This window comes from Ambystoma mexicanum, chromosome 13 (assembly GCF_040938575.1).
Source record: "Ambystoma mexicanum isolate Mex_15411 chromosome 13, UKY_AmexF1_1, whole genome shotgun sequence".
Taxonomy (NCBI): domain Eukaryota; kingdom Metazoa; phylum Chordata; class Amphibia; order Caudata; family Ambystomatidae; genus Ambystoma; species Ambystoma mexicanum.
In genome coordinates, this window is record NC_090938.1 from 215,351,028 (window position 1) to 215,371,718 (window position 20,691).

Sequence of the window (20,691 nt, forward strand, 5' to 3'; positions counted from 1 at the left end):
ATGCACAGAATCCTACTTGCATTTAACATGGTTTTCCTTCTAAAATACGGCACTGTTGGGGTTGTGGGTAGGCCTTGGGAGCTGACTGACGCACCTTAAATAATACAGGGACACAGAGCCTTCATAAGTACGTCTTCTTTTATTAACCGCAACTGAACACTGCCCTTGCCCCTCCTCCCCGAGCCCATCACTTCCCTTCCCTGCGTCATTTCCCTTGCCCCAACCACCCACCTCCCTGTGTCCATGGAGACATCAACATGACATCTCCCCCCTTTTTAAACAGTCACCAGACTTTTACAACAGATGCACATCTGGTGTGGGTTTCTAACCCATTTCTTCAACCCAGCGACGCGGCTTGTTGCGCGCCTGCTGCAGATGTGAACTAATGAACTCTGGAGGGCTTCCCGTGGCTTTGCACTCTGTGGGAACTTCCGGGTCCGATTCCTCTGTGTCTCCATGATCTCCCTGATACGGATCATCTGAGGCATAGTCGATGGGGACGACCACTCGCTCACTTAGCCGTCGCGATCCCAGCAGTGGAATTCCCTTGAAATGGGATGAGTTGCGAGTGATGGGACCGCCCGGGCCTTGCGCCGTGATCATGGATCCTTTCTTCTGGGTGATGAGTAACGGCTCCTCCTGGAAGATAGAGGTGTGTTTGTGAGTCTGGGGTTGCTTCACCGCCATAACGTCTCCCACCTCGATCCTGGGCAATCTTGCCCCTCCGTGGAGGTCCGCATATGCTTTCATGCGCTCCTTGGCACAATCATCTCGCTCCCTCACTTCCTTGTCTAAGTCTGGCGCAGGGTCACTGTTCTGGGCCTGCAGGATTCTCGTTTGGATGTCTCTTCCGAACATTACTTCAGCGGGTGTTTTCCCTGTGGTCCTATGCGGAGTGCCCCGGTAGTCCTGCATTAATTGGTTCAATACCTGTTCATAGGGCTGTCCTGTGATCTTTGCTATTTGGAACGCCCTTTTCAAGTTGGCCATGAACCGCTCTATCATTCCATTGGCCTGAGGCCACAAGGGTGTTACCTTTCGATGGTGGAACCCCATGTAGTTTGCAAACTGGGTGAACTGATGCCCATTGAATGGGGGACCATTGTCTGTCTTGAGTACTCTTAGAATCCCATATGCAGAAAAGATGCAGCCTAGCGCCGGGATGACGTGATGAGCGATGTCGAAGAGATGAGTTGATCCTCTGGATATCAGGAATATTCGTCCATTACTGCTAGCACGTATTTCCCTCCCTTGATGGGTCCAAAGAAGTCTGCAGCCACTGCTTCCCATATCCCTTGAGGCAGTTCCGACATGTTCAAGGGCTCCGGGGGTCGGTTGGGTGTGATAAGGCTGCACGTGGGGCAGGCCTTTAGGGCTTCCTCGACCATGGAGTCCATGCTGGGGAATCAGACTTTCAAGCGAAGCATGCATTTGGTCAACACCATTCCTCTGTGGTTTTCGTGAGCGAACTTGATGACCTTCGCCCGTAATGATGGTGGGATTACCAGCTTGCAATCCTTCAGAAGAAGGTGATCATCTGAAAGCGCCAGTTTGTCCTTCACCTGCACTAGTCGTTCTACCTCGGTGTGCACCGGATCTCTGGCAGCTTTCCTCCTCTCTCTCTGGCCCTTCTCAACATGCCAGATCCAAGTCCTTCACAGATGATTTGGCACGCCAAGTCATTCTCCGTCTCCCGAGCTATCATTCAATGTCTATCCCTTCTGGAGTGGTCTAATAAATGAGGTACACAAAGGTACCTGTCCGCCACTGAGGGTTCTGGTATGCACCCCTCCCGGGGCCTTCTGGACAGAAAGTCTGCTGAGTTTTCCCCTTTTCCTGGCCGATGAACAATCTCAAAGGCATAGTCCTGCAGCCGTAGCCCCCATCGGGCTATTCGAGGTGGCATTTTTGCCTGTGGATTGACATATAGGAACAGTAGAGCTTGATGGCCCATGATTACCTGAAAGGGCTTGCCATATAGGAAAAGATGGAAGTGCTCACACACCCATACCACGGCAAGGCCTTCCTTCTCGGCCTGGCAGTACGCCTGCTCGGTGCTGGAGAGGCTTCGGCTGGCATAGACGACCACATGCGTTCGAGAGGGGTCTCTCGGGTCCACTTGAGAGAGTATAACCCCTAGTCCCACGGGACTGGCATCCACTGTTAACTCTGTCTGGTGGCTGGGGTCATAATACAGCATTGTTTCTGCTTTGGCAACTCTCTCCCTGATGATTTCGAATGCCTTCTGGCACTTGTCAGTCCAGTAGAAGGTGGTGTCCTGTCTGGTTAGAAGTCTTAATGGTTCGCTCACCGTCGCGAAGTCCTTGATGTAGCATGTACAGTAGCTGGCTAGTCCCAGGAAGGAGTGCAGCTCTGAGACGTTTGCTGGGGGTGCGGTTTCGTTCAAAGCAGCCACCTTTTCTGGATCTGGTGTCATGCCCGAGAAAATATGTCAAAAATATCTCAGCATGCTCTTCCAGATCTCGCACTTGTTGCGGTTCAGCGTGAGATTAGCTGCCTCTAGTGCCTTGCAGACCTTAATGAGGGCCTTGCCATGTTTGTTGACATCCGTGCCGAAGATCAGGAAATCGTCACTGTAGTTGAGGCAGTTCGGTATGTGTTTAATGATGTTGTGCACCTTGGCTTGAAAGATTTCCGCGGCCTAGGACACACCGAAACTTATCCTCTTACAGCGGAAGAGGCCCAGATGAGTGACAAATGTGGTAATGTTCCTGCTTTCAGGGCTCAGAACGAATTGATGATAGCCCTTTTGCAAGTCTAGTTTGGAGAACACTTTAGCCCCGTTCAATAGGGGAATCATGTCTGTAATGCACGGGCCAAGTGTTTCTCCCTCTGTATGGCTTGGTTGGGGCACCTCATATCCACACATAGCCGAATTGCTTCTGCTCCTTTCTTGGGAACTGGCACTATGTGGAATACCCAGGTTGTAGGGCTGGTGGCCGGCTCGATGATGTCCTGCTTGAGTAACTTGTGTAATTCATCTTCCACCTTTCGTTGGATGTTAACGGGTATCCCTTGCTAGTGCTGCGCTACGGGGCGTATGGATTAATCGATGTGCAGCTTCATTTGTCTGTTCTTTAGCTTGACAATGCCCCCGGAATATGCAGGGATATAGGTTGTTGATTATCTCAACAGGGTCAATGTAATGTGGACCATGATGTTGTATAGAATGTGGATGAGTCCCATGTCGACAACAGCCTTGAAACTTAATACGCATCCACTGTCGGTTTCAGTCACCCGGACATGGATGGGTATCTTCTTCTCATGTCTCTTGTACCACAAAGTGCCATCAAATTGTCCTAGGCACTTGGTGTTTTGGCACCGTAGGCTTATATGTCCACTGTCGCAGGACTCAATGTGGGCTTCTGTGGCAGCCCCTTAAAGATGTGTTTGCTGACTACATTCACCATGGCCCCTGTGTCGATTAAGAATTTCGTTGGTTGTTCATTCAGCTTGATAATTAAAGTAGGACTGTGCGCCTTGGCCATGGGATTACCTAGTGCACAGACGTATGCCTTTTTCTTTTGGTCGCTTCCCGAGGAGCTGGGATCTGAGTCAGAAGGCGATTGCTCCACTAGATAGCGTACGCGGCGCCTGGACCTTCGTTCTGGCCTCGAACGCATGACGTAACTCTTTCTGTCTCTTCTCTCTTTTCTTTGTCTGTCTTCTCCTGAGTCCCTTTCTCTTGGTTCTGGGAGTGGCTGACTTGTTGAACCTTGCGATGTGGTGCCTAGGTAGCTCCCAGATGGAGGGAGGGTCTTTGCTTTAGGTCTGGGTAGCGTGTCTCTGGCTCCATTTCTCCCTCTGTCCTGGAAAAGCCTGCACACCGATTTGAAGTGACCTTCTTCGCCACACGTGGCACAGCGCTGGCCTATGGCCGGGCAGATGCTGTTGTGGGGATATTCAAACCCACATTTGTAGCAATAAAGCTCCTCAGACCTCCTCTCTAACTGGAGTCTACGGACGTTCTCACCGGGTGCCGGGTTGTTGAAACTCTCCACCTGTGAGTCTATGGCCCTCTCTGCTCGAGCCAGCGCAAGTATCTCGTCCAGAGTGCATTGCTTTTGTAGCAGTTTCCTCCAAAACGTCTGAGACTCACATCATGCTATGATCTCTGATCTTAGCGTCTCGGTGTTGTAGTAGTTGGTGAAGTCACAATGCTTCATCTTTGTGCGTAGTCTCATGACATAGGCGTCCATGGTCCAACCTTTGATTTGCTTGGTGCTATGGAAGAGATGCCTCTCATAGTCCACGTTGGTGTGTGGGGTGAAATATGCTGCTAACACACCTTTAAGGTCCTGAATGGAATCGATGGAGTCAGGGGGCATCTCATCGATGATGTCACGTGTGGCAGAGCCCACTGCCAACTTCAAGAGACACATTTGTAGAGCGTCTTCTATGGGCCCTGAGGCTCCCATGTATAGATCGAAGTCTCTGATCCATTTGGTCAACCTGGGACCCTTGTTGCTGGTGTCGGTGACATCGAATGCGCCTGGCATCTGGACTGCCAGTGTGTCCAGTAGTCTGTAAGGGGTCTGATCCCCCCCCTTGTGGACCCTGCACTGGTTGTCTTTGACCCGGGCTTGCACCTCTTGGTTGTCCTCCTGCCCTGACATCCTTCCTTGATGTCCTCATGACAGACCTGTTTGCAGTGGTGCATTCGTGCCTGGATTGCAAATTGGTAGTTCATAGAACTACAATATCGCTGGGAAATGTAGTTTTCCCGGCTAAGGTGCGCATGCAGAGCTCTGACTCTGATTCAAGCCGCCACCAGATATATGCAAGTACTTAAGCCTTGAAAAGCTCTTTAGCATAGCAGGATAATTATATAAAGCCCACAGACAGTAATAAAAACAGTTGACAGAATTAAAAAGCAGCACTGGGATAAAACCTTAAAATGCAACCTAAAATTCGATTCTGGCTTAAAATGCTACCTTAAAATGCAGTTCTGGTAAAAAACAAACAGTCTCAAATGAAGTACAACAAACAATCTATGACGCAAGGGAAGATACCAACCCTTTAATACCGGCACAGACAGGCTTGTCTCGTTCGCACTGGCGCGTTCGCGCCTGGATTGTAAATTTGTAGTTTAAAGAACTACAATACCGCTGGGAAATGTAGTTTTCCGGCTAAGGTGCGCGTGCAGAGCTCTGGCTCCGAGTCAAGCCGCCACCACATATATGCAAGTACTTTAGCCTTAAAAAGCTTGTTTTTTATCAATGGATCTGAGAACTCAGGAGCAACTGGGGCTGCAACTCCCATGAACTCCGAAACTTTGTTTCAGGATCTTCTCATCCTATTCCAGATCTAAATATTTCACCCACGGGCCAGGTTCACTCCCAAGCGTGATGATGTTGAAGAGGTGGAGGAGGATGAGAATACTGAATTTAATTTCCGAGATCCGCCCTTAATTAGCTGTCTACCCTGGAAGGTACATGATGCCATTACTTCTAAGGTAAGTTCCCTTTTGAGGGTGCTCAGGCTAACTCCATTGATTTAAATACTGCTGCCCTTAATCCCTCATGCAAAGGCCATGCTGAACCGTCACCACAGCTTACGACGTGACCACTTCTACACACCAGATGCTCAGGCTGAGGCACCTGCCCGAAGCCTGAGAATAGGGTGATTCCCCATCACAGGATTGTAGCCTGTAGCCTGGCACCCCACCGCTGCAAGAGTCAGTTTGTGTCATCATGCTGTAACCGCCCGCCCCCACAGGGGTCCCAGATGGCATTTGCCTCCAACATATTTAGCTCGTCCCGCAGTTTATGCATTTCCAGGAAGGGAACAATTCCTCTTGTTCCTCAAAACGTCCAGGAGAAAGCTGATGCAGTCAGGCCATCATACAGCCTACCTTAGTCCCTATCCAGAGGGCAGGACATTTTAAACTGAGGGATTATACCTCCAAAAAAGAAAGGTGTGTGTCTAAACAGAACTGATACCAAGTACTGGCATGGTGGTTTATAGCTCACAGGGTATTAGGGGTATAAAGTGATTTAAACAAATCCAAAACAATGGAAAATAATGACGTTTTGGGAACAAATATACATGGGTTAGGGGTTAAGCGGTTTAAATGGGTGGGCTTTCAAACATTGAGAAACGGGGGGCTTGGAGCGGTGAACTAACCCCCAAATTAAAAAAAACGCAGTTTTTCCTTGTTATAGGTTTGTTATTAATTTGCTGTATTTGATTCGTTTAAATCACATGGAACCAGTATTAGGACATGGATATCGAGCATTTGCTATTCATAACTGAAAAGGTGGCCTCAGATCATGTTAATCCATACCAAGATTTGATGCCGCAATAAGTCCAATTTTGCAGGAGAAAGGACTTTTTTGTCCATTTATCATCAAAACAATAACCTTTTCAGTACAATGACCTTTGCAATGCCATTCCACTCTTGCACAATCGACTGACCAATGTTGCCTTTTCACGTAATTCAGGAATTGTAACCCAACAACTTGCAATCCATCTGGCCAGTTGTTTTACCCGGCCATATTTTTATTTCTTTGGCAGCTCAGTTTCTGTTCTTTGTTCTTCTCATGCTTTCCCGGGAGCCTAATATTACTCCAAAACGATGTCCTAGTTGCGAGATATGTGGGGAGTGTTGGGACGTTTAGGTCTGCTGTTCCTTGTGTCTCTTTGCCAATACCGCCCGTCATGCAGCATCCCATTGTTCCCCGGGGCCTAGCTTCCTGAACCATCCTGAATGGTTTTTTACCTTTTAAGAATGCTTCTGCCAACTTTTGTGTACCCGTCGGTACTCAAACGCTGCCCAGCTAAAAAAGAATTGTCTCTGTCTTTTTCAACTTTTTTGACTTACCTTTTGAAGTCTAGATACTTTAATCCAGAGCTAGAGGGCATGTTTAGTTACCAAAACACAACAACCAACACCACTACGCTCGTCTCCTTCCTTCGTTTTGATTTCAAACAGTTACCTTGTGAGCCTCATAGTTTTAAAACCGTTTTCACTACACATGGGACACCACATATTTGTAAGAAAAATATATAAATCCGAATTTTATTATTTTTTCTGAAACCTCTTTTTTCTCCTTCGAACAGTTTATCATAAACCACAATACATATAATACAAATTTTAATTTGTGCAAAATGGGGTTAGTAAGTGTGCTTCATTTACATCAAACAGTACATTTAGGTATTAGAGCTTGCAACCACAAGCTTAAACAGGTAGTGTGACATTTTTCAATTCATGACTTTAACAATTCAAAAGAAAATGTGTATTTGTTTTTCAGTCAAAAATATGAACCACTCTCAATTTTTATGATATCGTATCTTCCAACTTCCATAGAGATAAGTTATTTCACAATATCTTTATGTTTCATTAAAAGTGACAAAACATAGATTGGTTAAAAACAAAGTCGACACACAGGCGTTTCGGCCCTTTACATCAAGATCCATTCATCCAACACAGTCTTTTAATGATTAGCATCTGGACCTTCGTGAGGACAATGTCTGATTCTGAATATCTTGATCAGATGTCTCAGAATCCCTGGGCTACTTCATTGGGACTATACAAATATTGAAAAGTAAAAATCAGACAGAGATACCTTTGTGGTTGTCACCTTTACAAATAGGTAATCACGAGAGTAACACTGACTTTATTTTTCATGAGGGTAGCTTGACCTTTTCCTTTATGGCTGTATATTTTGTTTCAATTGCATTGTAGTTTCTATGAGAGAAATAAATGTACGTCTATCATATCTTTAACCCTAAAATCTAATGGTACAGCCTACACTAATGTGTTTTCTAAAATACATCTATCTGTATGACATTTTTTCATTACCTTTATTTTCCTTTTCTTTTGGTCAGATTGCAGCAGCCATGTGTTTTTCAGGGCTTCAGACTTGCTGTAACGCTTTCATTATATATATATATATATATATATATATATATATATATATATATATATATATATATATATATATATATATATAAATATAGTAATCATTCTCCTAGTCACATTGGTAGAATCATATATTTTTGCTTAGTGTTTTATCTAATTTGAATCACAGAGTATACATCAATCCAGCAAATGGACATAGTTATGTTCTTCTGCATTGCTTCAGAGTGCAACACAGTATCCAGGAGGAACCACTTCCTTTATCCTACTGTCGCACATACCACATGGGATTTTAATGTGAGCCTCAGTGTTTCTAAGTATTTATTACCGGGCCAACAGTATCCTTCAATAAAACCTGCGTCAGGGTGTGAAAGGTATTATTTTCACCCCCACTGCGTGTGTTTGCTAGGATGTATGTGATTTGGCTGTGGCAGAATTCTGCGCAGTGAAATTGCCTGTGGTCAATTTTGCTGCGAAGACAATTTTTCTGCGGCCAAATCTGGCAAACATTGACCTCCCACTCCCCTAAATAATACATCCCCCCACTTACTTTTTGGACGTCCACTTTTCTTCTGACACTGCCATGTCCGTTCCGTCGCTTCTATGCGGGTGGCATCCAGTGCTGCAAGGTCCGCTTTTCTTCCTTTTTCCCCCATCTCTAATCCTACTGCCCAATAAAGTTTCTCTATATTTCGCAGGCCTTTCCTCACTGAACCTGGGTTACTAGACACCCATTTACTTTGTTGCAGTCCCCGGCCTGATAGGACCAGTTTCAGAAAGAACCTAATTTCCACAACTAATACCACTACTACATCACCAGGGTAGCAAAAACAAAAAGCAACGAGGACCGCCTTCTCTGAAGATCACAACACAAGCTCACCTCCTCTGATCAACAGCATACAGTTCAGGTTTGTAAGCCTCATTATGAACAATGTACAGCCACCTTGCACGTTCCAACATATGATCATGGATCCAATACGTGTGATTAAAGGAATTGGGCCATCCCCTCCATTGACACCCAGACACATACATTGAGTGCAATGATACCCATAGAACACATTTTAGTAGTCAGTATGTGGTCTTCTTTCAATACCCCATTCTTATCATCATCAAGCACTAATTTCTCATAAAGGCAGGGCTAAAAATGTCAAGTTGCAATCTACGAGCCAGCCTTAAAAAGTCACTCACCACCTGCATGCTACACATACACACAGTACCAAGTGTCAATTATAACTTGCCGATGGCTAGTGAAAATTGTGAGCCCTGGTAAAGGACCCACACAATCTCCTCCCTCCAGAAGGACATGGCACACAACCTCAGCAGTCAACTCTTGTACTCCCCATGCTCAGCTCCACTTCCTCCTGCCACTCCCACACACTTCTAGCTACACTCTCTACCTTTAACTTTCTTTCGCTTTCTTTTAGCTTCCAAATTAAAAAGTTGTCTTACTAACATATGTTTGCTTTGTTGTGCTTTTGTTTATTTTCTTTCCTAACTCATCCCATGTCAAAGAGTACTTACCAAAGAATGAATCATGGCTTACACTAGAGGGGAGTATAAACAGTTATTCTATGTCCGCTTTCTCGCTCCAATTAATTACAAAAAACCTTTTATGAATAACACCGGATACATTTAAGGGAAAGATTGTTTGCCAATAACACTCAGTTAACTAAGGCTTTTTTATTTTATTTTTTTTATTGTGCATATTAGTCAACATTAAGCTTTTTTACTTATCCCTATTTTTGCATAAATAAAGATTGGAAATTACTCTATTTGCACTACCCTTGTGTACGCTGACTAACATAATAGTAAGTTCTATGATCGACCTGTACACTGTACACAAAAGAATCAATTCCTTTGTAATAGTAGTGTGCTATTTGCTATTGTTTTATATGGTGAAAGGGCGCGGGAGTTTGCGTCCCGCTGTTTGGCCCAGGAGGGCCGCCATGCCGAAACCACGCCCCCCCCACTACTTCTGCTGTTAACGCGACCCGCAGGGTGAAGCCCGCGGGAGAAAGGGCGCGGGTGTTTGCGTCCCGCTGGGTGTTCGCGGACCCGTGGTGGTGCACCTGGACTGTGAGGTGAGACTGAGGCATTTACTGTGGGGAGGGCCAACAAAGCCAACAAAGCCTACAGCGTGCTGTGTATTGTGGAGGGCCAGACCTCTATTACCCCCCCTGCAGGCGCTCAAGGTCATATTATGGCGGGTCTTCCCCAGGATGTCGCCAATGGAGCCATGGAAGGTGGAGACATTTCCTCTCCTTTTTCCCCACTTCACCTCTCTAAATCCTCTCTTCTATCGAGTCTACAGGGACCCTTGGCCCCACTGGCGAATCGGAAGCCAATTAAGGGCAGAAGGCTGAGGGGAGGTATGTCGAGTAAAGCACTGGGGGCTACGCAGGCAAAGGGAACTTGCATTGGGAGTCTCTGTGGGAAAGGAGTTCCTGTCCAACTGTCCTCGGTCACTGCTTGCACCAAAGAGGGATCCTCTTCAGAATCCTTGCTCAAGCCGCCCTGCCCCCCCAGCTTGCAGGTGGGGCCCCTACCAAGTCCCTCTGGGACCTCCTGCGATCATGTTTCAATCCCTCTTCTCACAACTGGACATTTAAGCCCATTTCTGGATGACCTTGGGACCCCTGTCAACCTGTTAACCCCTGGAGGGGGTCTTGACTGTGTGGCTACAGCCGGACTTCTGGATACCTTGGCCAACGGCTGTGAGAGGATCTCAATAGGGTTTTCGAAACTGATCAAAGGGAATGTGTCGCTGGCCCCATCTATGGTCCCACCTCTGTTGCCTTCTCTGGCGCCGGCCCCTTTCCATCCATCTTCCGGCCGAAACCATGAGGTTATAGTTCCTCATACTCATATTGAAGCTGAAGCCCATCCCGCCGCCTCCCTTGTGCCCATGTTTGTGGCTCCTGAGGCCTTGGGTCCAGTCGACTTGAGCGGGGGAGAGAAGTCCTGCCCTCCATCCAGATCCGGTACTAAGCCAACCTCTGATGCTCCCCCAGGGGTTGGCTCCTTGCCCCGTCTTAGCCCTCCCCTGGCCTCTAAATCCATCCCAAATGGTGAACATTTTCTACCAGCCCAAACTTCCACTGATTTTGCAACCCTCCCTAGCTGTCCCTGGAACCTCCTGTTATCAGAGATGGTCGAGATCAAAAATCTTTTGTTAGTGTTGATCAAGGGGACACGGGGGACCAGGGGGGAGGAGGGTACGGGTAGGGAAGGTGAGAGCGCAGTAGGGTCCGGCCCTAGGGGTCCTAATCTTGTCTTTGATAAAGGGACACATCCCTCGACCCCCTGTCCGTCCCTGGCTACCTCCGTGGCTAGGTCTCCTCTGTCCCTGAGGAGCCGGCCAAAGCTAGGTTTTCCCCCACTGTCACCCCGAAGGAGTGAAACCACTGTTCTAGACTCAAGGACTAAGCCCCCATTGTTGCAGCACCCCGTGGGGAGGAGGGCCAGTGCCTCAATCCCCGGTCCGGGCAGGCCGAGGTTGGGGCGCCACACTAATGAAGGCTGTAGTAGCTCCATGGTCCTCAATCATGGTGTTCTAAAATCCACTTTTGGCACAAGAGAACCAAGGGACGCCCTGCGGAATAAATGTCTACATTGGTTGCGGCTGTGGGGGAGTGTGAGTTTGTGTCCATGGGCTCTTTGTTGGAGTGCACCAGACTGTCCAATCCTTCAGCCAAAACGGACATCGTCAAACTGGTTTTTGGGAGCGCCCATCTGGCAAGGGCCGTATTGGAAAAATGTAATGGCCATTGGCTGATAGGGAAAAGTGGTATCACTGTCAGCGCACCCCCTATACCTGCCCTTGTGTGCCCTGCAAGAGCCTCCTCTGGGTTTAGTCCCCTTTCAGGGGCAAATCTAACCGCCTTGGGCCCGAGGCGCTACGGGAGATACCAGAGGGAAGGTGGTTGAGGGTTCCTGATTATTGTCCTAGAGATCTGTGTGGGGGCACTCATGGATGGTTTGGTTCTCTACATGGGTGTGTTGTCGTTCTTCTTTTTTTTTTGTTTCTTTATGCATTCATGTATTAGAACTGTTTTTTAGGATGCACTTTGATGGCCTTCCAGGCCGAATAAAGTTGTTTGACTGACTGACTGGTGTTTTCTTGAAAATGTTTAATACAAAAAATGGTACCTTAAAAAACAACCACACTATTCAAGCTCATTTCATCCTTATCACGTCTCGACGCTGTGCAGTCATTTTTTCGAATGCAATATTTTCGAAAGTCATAATGTCGAAAATATTTATTCGAAGAAAAAAAATTTCAAAAATACCAAATATCGAATTTTTTTCTACTTTTTTTCGCAAAAGTAATATTACATGCAAGGTATAAAGAATGTACAAGATAAGCATTCATATATATATTTTATTAAGCATGTTTAACTTAACATTACAATATTTATTAAGCATGTTTAACTTAACATTACAATATAATATAACATTTGAATAATTATTTAATTTTAAAAAACTCTTTATTTTAACTATAACTATTAATAAATATTAAATAATAAATAAGTAGCATGCTTTCTTGACGTTGAACATTCATTATAATTATTTTCCATTAGATGGCGCTATTGCATTAGAAATGTACATATTGCTGTTATTCGTTTTTGTTTTGTAAGTACGTTACGTGAGTGTACGTATGCATAGGCGTCATTTTTAAAGTTTATTCCGAAACTGTTTCCATTGCGTTCAGGTCTTCGTTTCTCCGTTCATGGATTATTATTTTTTTTCCTGGACTTTTTTAGGCCCCAATGGCTTTTTTTCCTTCGGATTACGTGGATGTTATGGTTTTTTTGGTTCTATGCACTTTTCATGGTGGATTGTGGATTTTTTTTGTCTGTTTTTTTTGGATTTGCACCTATTCATCTGTGCTGGATTTAACTGTTTTAACTGCAGATTTGGATTTTTCTTGGTTTTTTTTTGTGATTTTCCTACGGATTGCTTCTTGGACTTTGGGATTTATGGAGGTCTCATGTTGGTGTATTTGGATAGGCTTCTGTTTTGCCACATTGGATTGTTGATTCTATGAAAACGTAAGTATTTTTAACATTTTAAATGAAATGCTACAGAATCCAGGTAGTTTTCTTTATTTTGTTCGTCAAAATCGTGTACCAGTTGTTCAAGTTTTTGTTCGTAGTCTCTGTATTTGTTTCTTTTTGTTTCTGCGTTTGCCAATGAAATTGTTTGCAATAGTCAAAATTCCTGATGTGTTTGTTCATTTTGCAACTCCTTTAAAAAATGCCACAAGTTTGGCTTTTTTGTATTGAAATTTGTATTTATTCGGCTATGCCATCCTTCCAATGCATTGTTTGTTCTTGGTTTCACCTCTAACGTTGCTTGGTAGCAATTCCACAATTTTACAGTAAATTTTGGCTTGCGTCTTGTCCCACTACGTGTTAATTGTCCTAGCCAAGTGTTCTCCATAAAATCTAACAAGTCTGAATTTTCCTCCTCATGATTTTTATAATACTCACTGTCAATTAAATGTTCGTTAAAATGTATAACTTGATCCTAACAAATGCCAAAGCGAAAAGTTGTTTTATGTTATATTGATAACTACTGCCTTCTGTATATTATGTGCTTAGTCCTAGTTTCTGTAATTTTCTCCAAATGCTTTGAGTAAAATGAAAAAAACACCCTTGTATCTTTTTATCTTTATATACTGTAGAAAATGCTATAATCTGTGCTATTTCGTAATCCATGAGTATATTTGTGCGTTGTGAATCTGGTACAGTCTTTAATTTTGTTGAACACGATCTTATAAGTTTCCTCGCTTTTCTTTGGCATCAAAACATAAACAAGCGGTATAGGTCTGTTATTTATTATTCCATGAACTGTAAAAAAATTGCTGAAACGGTTGGGGGCACACTTTAAATGTGGCGTCACTTTGCCATTGTTGACTTTGACTGAGTTGCTGGAAGTTTGTAGCAGTTGAAAATATTATTATTGTTGCATGGTGGAAATTGTCTCCTTTTGTGGTTAATTTAAAAACTTCTGGTATTGTCACATCGGTATATATCATTGGTACCGGTGGCAGATTTTCTTTTTGTTTTTTTCTGTTTACCGTACACTGCATTCGTTTTTCACCAGGCATTTGTGCCAATATGTGTAACGGTAACTTGTCACATACATTTGATATCACTGAAGCACTTGCTTCACCTTGATTTTCCACTGTCTTTTGTTTGAGCTCGTTTAGTGTTTTTTTAATTATAATATTTGTTTGATCCGGGAGATGGTTGTGCTCATTTTTTGTCTTTATATTAGAAGCTTCAGTTATTGCTCATGCGCTACATTTTGTTTTGCCATATTCAGCGCACTTCCAATATGTGCATTCCTTTTTTTCTGCTTCTTTATAGTAAATATGTCCATTGAAAACCATCTGTTTTCCTCCCTTTTGTGAAGTTATATAGTCCACCTTGTCTGCCATTTTTTAGTCTAAAACAGCGGAGAAAATAAACAGTTTTATTATTCCTGTCACATATTTATATATAGTAAGATATTTCAATATCTAGTTACATGCTAGTTATGTTGGTATATTACCATTGTTGGTCGACTTTTTTTTCGACATTTATTTTTCGAAAAATTGACTTTTTCTGTTATATGTATATGTTTTCGACATTTATATTTCGGCATTATTTTTTTGATATTATGACTTTAAACCCGTCTCAACATATCCTTACATATCTTTCAGCCATTAAATAACCTGTTCGCTGCCTAAGCAACTTAATTCAAATCTTCCCCCCTTTTCTAGCTCCACCTCTAACCACATAGATATTCACAAAAATCCTTATTTTTCAACGATTGGCGATTTTCCTCTCCTATTCTATTTTCTATATTTAGCCAGCAAACATGACTAAGCCATGACCTAAATAAGGCATACCCTGGAGTGCTATGTGCATCTCTGTTACGCTCACCTGGTTCCCACGTGGGCGTCGACCGGAACTGGGCCGCTGTTACTTCCACCAGCGTGACGTGTAGCGCCGAGATGACTGACTGGACTGGCCCGCTCAGCCTAGTTTGTCTGGCTCGCAAGAATATTCTTCTGCAAAGGAGAAGAGGAATTAACCACCCGTGGAATTGAGTGTCAACCCACCTTCCCCACTCCCGTTGTCTTCCCACTGATCACTCTTAATGTCCCCTCCTTAGTCTCACCTGATGGTTTGGAAGGATGAGCTCTCCATCCTGCGTCGACCGCAGGGGCGCGTTGATGACCAGTTACTTCACTGGCGTAGAGGAATTGGTGAGTTCCAGTATTGACTCTAAAGTCCAATTGGTCATAAGAGTTCAAATGTCTGCTCTTCACTCTGTCCGATTCCTTGCAAGTTGCCGATTAATCCACTCGAAGATTTCCAAATGGCACTCGGTAAGATTCAGGTAAGTCTATTGTGTTTTTCCCCTTAGGGGCCGGGGTACGGCGATGAAGCAGAGTTGACTGCGCCGACCCGAAATGAGGTGAGTACCTCCCGTGGTAAATCAGGTAAGTCCTTGGGGGTAGCTTGTATGGCCCTAGAGAGTTCCCTTGCTCTCACCTTGCTGTCTTTGTCTCCTTAGGTGTCGGAGGGCGGCCGCGAGATGGAGAGAGCGTGATGGAATGCTGAAGTACCGCCAAGCAGGTGAGTTCAGCGCGGCGCCGTAGGAATGCGAAGCGATGCTTCAAAGACTTCTGTCTTTCAGTTCCGTGGCGAAATGGATCAGGATCCAGGTAAGGATTAAAGTTAAAACTCCTGTTCTAACCTTTATCCTTTTTGTCTTCTTGTTTCAGGAGTCCCAGGACTGAAGCGGGCGTGGCTGAAGACTGGAGCTTCTGAAAACACGGTGAGCGTTACGCTGCAGCAAGCAGAATAACGCGAAGCACGTGTGGCTGTCCGGACGTGGTTTAAATAGCCTTGGAAGAAGATCCAGGTAAGTATTCTTCCACAGCCCCACCCAAGTAACAAAATAGTCCCTTCAGTAAAATAGTCCCTCCTAAGCCTCATTTGGCTTGAGTCTTCAAGCAGCATGGTCTGACTCAGGTGAGTATGCAGCATGGTCTGCTTCAGGTAAGTTATCAATAATGAGCCTGGCGCCATTGGCGCCAGGACTGTACCCAAACAGCCCCTAACTGGGGCTTTTGGGCATGCTCCAAGTGGCATGATGCCTGCTTCCGGGGCTGCTGGGCCTGGTCTGGTCTTCCGGGGGCAGGCATCATGACAGCACTCCCCCCTCAAGGCCCCTCCTAAAGTCGTTCTCCCCCTTGGCCGTGGTTTGTCTGGAAATTCCTGATGGAACCTCTTCACTAAATGAGGTGCATGCACGTGGTCACTAGGTTCCCAAGACCTTTCCTGTGGACCATAACCTTTCCAGTCAATTAGGTAAAAGAGTTTTGATCTCACTCTTTTTGAGTCCAAAATATTCTTGACTTCGAACTCGGGCTCCCCATCTATGAGGATAGGTTCAGGTGGAGTGGTGAGCCTTGTTCCTGGTTGCACTGGCTTCAAAAGAGACATGTGGAAAACGGGATGGATTTGCATATGAGCAGGTAGGTCCAACTTGACGGCCACTGGGTTAATAATTGCCTTAACAGAAAAAGGTCCCAAATACCTGGGGTTAAAGGTCTGAGTCCCCTTAAGTGGTATGTGCTTAGTGGCTAACCATACTTGGTCCCCTATTTGGTATTGAGGAGCTTCACTTCTGTGCTGATCCGCATCCTTTTTGTATTTTTCCTTAGCCTTTTGCAAATGGATGGTTGCTTCTTTAAAGGCTTGTGCAATAACAGCGTGGAGATGGTCCACTGCGGGCATCTCTAAATGCTGGGGTGAGTCCAAATCCGAGGTTCGAGGATGGTGCCCATAATTGGTGAAAAAAGGACTTTGTCCAGTTCCTGAGTGTACGGAATTATTGTATGCATACTCTGCGATCCACAGAATGTCTTTCCAATTCCCCTCAGACTGATGTAGCATACAACAGAGGTACTGTTCAAGAGTCTGGTTGGTCCTCTCCGTTTGACCGTCGTTCTGAGGGTGGTGACTGGTCGAAAGCCTAACATCAATTTGTGCCAGTTGGCAGCATTTCCTCCAAAAATGTGAAATGAATTGACTGCCCCGATCTGAAATTAACACTGAAGGAAAGCCATGCAGGCGGACAACATTTTCAAGGAATTCCTTGGCCAGGATTGAAGCTGAAGGTATCCCTTTTAAAGGAATGAAGTGGGCCATTTTAGAAAAAAGATCTACAATAACTAGAATGGTATTGTAACCTTGGTACGGGGGTAAATCCATGATGAAGTCTGATGACAAGGTATGCCAAGGGGTAGGTGGTATGTCTAATGGTTGCAATAATCCAGCAGGTTTTTTCTTTTGCCCTTTATTTTGTGCGCAAATGCCACAAGACATGGCAAATGACTTGACATCCTTTCGCCAGGTAGGGCACCAAAATTGCTTCCTAATTTTAGCTTCGGTTTTTTGCAATGCCCTTCTATTAAGGTGTCATGGTAATGGGAAATGACAAGTTCCTGTAGTTCCTTTTGCGGTAAAAATAGCCGGCCTTGGTAATAAGGTAAATCATCGATGACAGAGTACTCTGGACCTTTCTTTGCCAAGTCCTGTAGGGCAACGGAATCAAAGAGTTGGTGGATCTTGTTTTGAATGTTCTCCAGTGTCTGTATGAAAGTCAGGCCAAGGATTCTCTGTTCCGGAATTATGGGTACGGGTTCTAAAGTTATTTCTGCTTCTCCCATTCCAATCTGGGACAAGGCGTCTGCTTTACCATTCTTACAACCTGGTCGATAGGTTATTACAAAATCAAACTCGGCGAAGAACAACGCCCAACGGAGTTGGCGCGAAGATTGGGCTTTGGCTGTCTTTAGGTATTGTAAGTTGCGGTGATCGGTGATAACCGTGATGGTATGTCTGACACCCAGTAGATAGTGCCGCCAAGCCTTGAAGGCGGACTTGATGGCCAGCAGCTCCTTGTCGGTTATGGCATAGTTTAATTCGGGGGCTGAACATTTTCTTGACCAAAACGCCACTGGGTGAAGCTGGTTAGTTTCGGGATCCTTTTGGGAAAGGACTGCTCCCATGGCTGAACTGGATGCATCTGTTTCCACTATGTAGGGAAGCTCGGGGCGCGGGTGTCTTAATATGGGAGCAGATGTGAATTTAGCTTTTAACTCTTGGAAGGCGTTCTCGGCTTCCTCTGTCCACACAAAGCGTTTGTTTTTTCGCAATAGTGTTGTGATGGGATGTACAATGTGCGAGAAGTCCCGGATAAACCTGCGATAGAAATTGGCAAAGCCAAGCATGCTTTGAACTCCTTTGATTGAACTTGGCGAAGGCCAATTAAGAATGGCATCCACTTTTCGTGTATCCATCCAGATTCCTCTCGGGGTCAGAATAAATCCAAGGAATTCCACTTCCGTAGTGTGGAAGATGCATTTTTCCAGTTTAGCATATAATTTATGCTGGCGTAACTTCTCTAGGACTGCTCGGACGTGTTTTACATGCTCAGATTCTGATAAAGAGTATACTAAGATGTCGTCGATGTAACCGACCACACAAACGTCGATAAACTCTCGGAGGACATCGTTCATGAAGAACTGGAAGGCTGCTGGTGCATTGCATAGTCCGAAGGGCATCACCTGGTACTCAAATAGTCCGTACTTGGTGCGAAAAGCAGTCTTCCATTCGTCATCCTCCTTGACACGTACCAGATGATATGCCCCCCGAAGGTCTAGTTTCGTGTATATACAAGCGTCCTTCACCTGGTCTAGTAGTTCTGGGATCAAAGGCAGTGGGTATTGATTCTTGATGGTTATCTGATTCAGTGCGCGGTAGTCTATACATGTTCTAAGGTCGCCTTCCTTTTTCGGTACGAAGAACAAAGCTGAAGATGCAGGGGATTTGGACGGGCGAATGAAGCCATTAGCAAGGTACTGGTCTAGGTACTGGCGCAAATGAAGATTTTCGGGTTCCGTAAGGGCATAGATTCTGCTGCAAGGTGGTTGTGCTCCAGGTACAAGATCTATTTGACAATCATACGATCTGTGAGGTGGTAAGGTGTTTGCCTGTTCCTTTTGGAAGACATCCTGAAAGTCTTGGTATTCAACAGGTAATTGCATGGCTACTGGAATTACTGGGGCCAGGACTGAGTTTTGAGTTTTCCTTGGGTAGCAGGTGTGAGCACATTCTGGGAAGGTTAGTCTCTTCTCTCGCCAATCAATACAGGGATTATGTTTTTCCAACCAAGGTATCCCCAGTATCAGCTGAAACTGTGGGGCCTTGATTAAGTAAAACATCATAGCCTCTCGATGCCCATCTTGACTCAGCAATGTCATCTCTGCAGTGGAATGAGTTACGGGTCCAGAGGCAATTTCCGTTCCATCTACAGTGGTGACAACATCGGCCGTGTTCTTGCGGGTGAGAGATAGATTCATCCTGGTAGCCAATTCCCAGTTCAAGTAATTTCCTATGGTTCCACTGTCTACGTACGCCTTTACCGCGTGCATGCGTGATGGCTGCTCTGGATCTACAAGGACCATGGGTATGGTGAAATGCAAGGTCAGAGTGTCCTTCTTTAAGCTCGGCAAGCGGACCTCTACGCTTGCCGGGCGTAGTCGTTTCCCGAGTCAGATTTCACATGGTTTTCGTCTGCTGCTCCTATAACTTTCTTGGGTGGTTTTACAGGGCAGTTCCGAAGAAAATGACCAGCAGTTCCGCAATATAAACATAATTGCAGTTGTCTTCTATCTCTCTCCTTTTGGGTTAGGGGTCCTTTAACCCCCCCGATTTGCATTGGTTCTGAGACATCTACTCCCTTGGAGCTTACGTGGGTTTTAACCAACACCCTGTTCTCAAACTTGGTTCGGTCAGCCTTACTGGTTTGAAGTCTGTGATCGAGCTGGACCACTAGATCTATATATTCAGCACAGTCTTGAGGCGGGTTCACGATTTGAGCCAAAACATCTTTGAGTTCTCCTCGAAGTCCTCGATGGAATAATGTGATTCGCTTGGCTTCAGGCCATTCGGTTTCCATGACTAATCTATTGAAAGCTGAAATGTAAGATAAAAGATCCTGGTTACCTTGACGTAGGGATAAAAGTTCGTTTTCCAAAGCCTGTCCTCGGGAGTGTCGGGCGAATAGTCTTTCCATGCTTGTTCGAAAACCCTGGAAATCTCGAAGAATCGGGTCATCCTGGTTAACTAGTGGAATGGACCAATTAGCCGCACTGCCGCTGAGATATGACAGTACAAAGGCTACCTTGGCCTGATCGTTTGGGAAAGCTCCAGGTCTACATAAAAAGTGCAAGAGGCATTGATTCATGAATGTTGCAAACCCTTTTGGGTCTCCGGCAAAGCGTTCAGGTGGAGCCAAAGGAACGGCTCCAGGTAAATTTATCTGCACCGGGTTACTCGATGGTACAGGAGCTGGACTTGCCCCAAGTCCTGGTAGAGGTGTTTGTCCAGCCTGGCTCTGTAATAGTTGTCTGGCCAACTCATCAGTTTGTTCTTTTGACACTATCAGTTCCCTCCTGAGGGCATTGGTTTCTTGGCGGGCGGAATGCACTTCGGCCCTTAATTCCCCCTAATAATTGGGCCAACTGATCAGTTTCCGAGGTCTCCATGACGCCCAGGTGGGTATTTGTGGGTAGGCTTTGCGTTCTGTTACGCTCACCTGGATCCCACAGGGGCGTCGACCGGAACTGGGCCGCTGTTACTTCCACCAGCGTGACGTGTAGCGCCGAGATGACTGACTGGACTGGCCCGCTCAGCCTAGTTTGTCTGGCTCGCAAGAATATTCTTCTGCAAAGGAGAAGA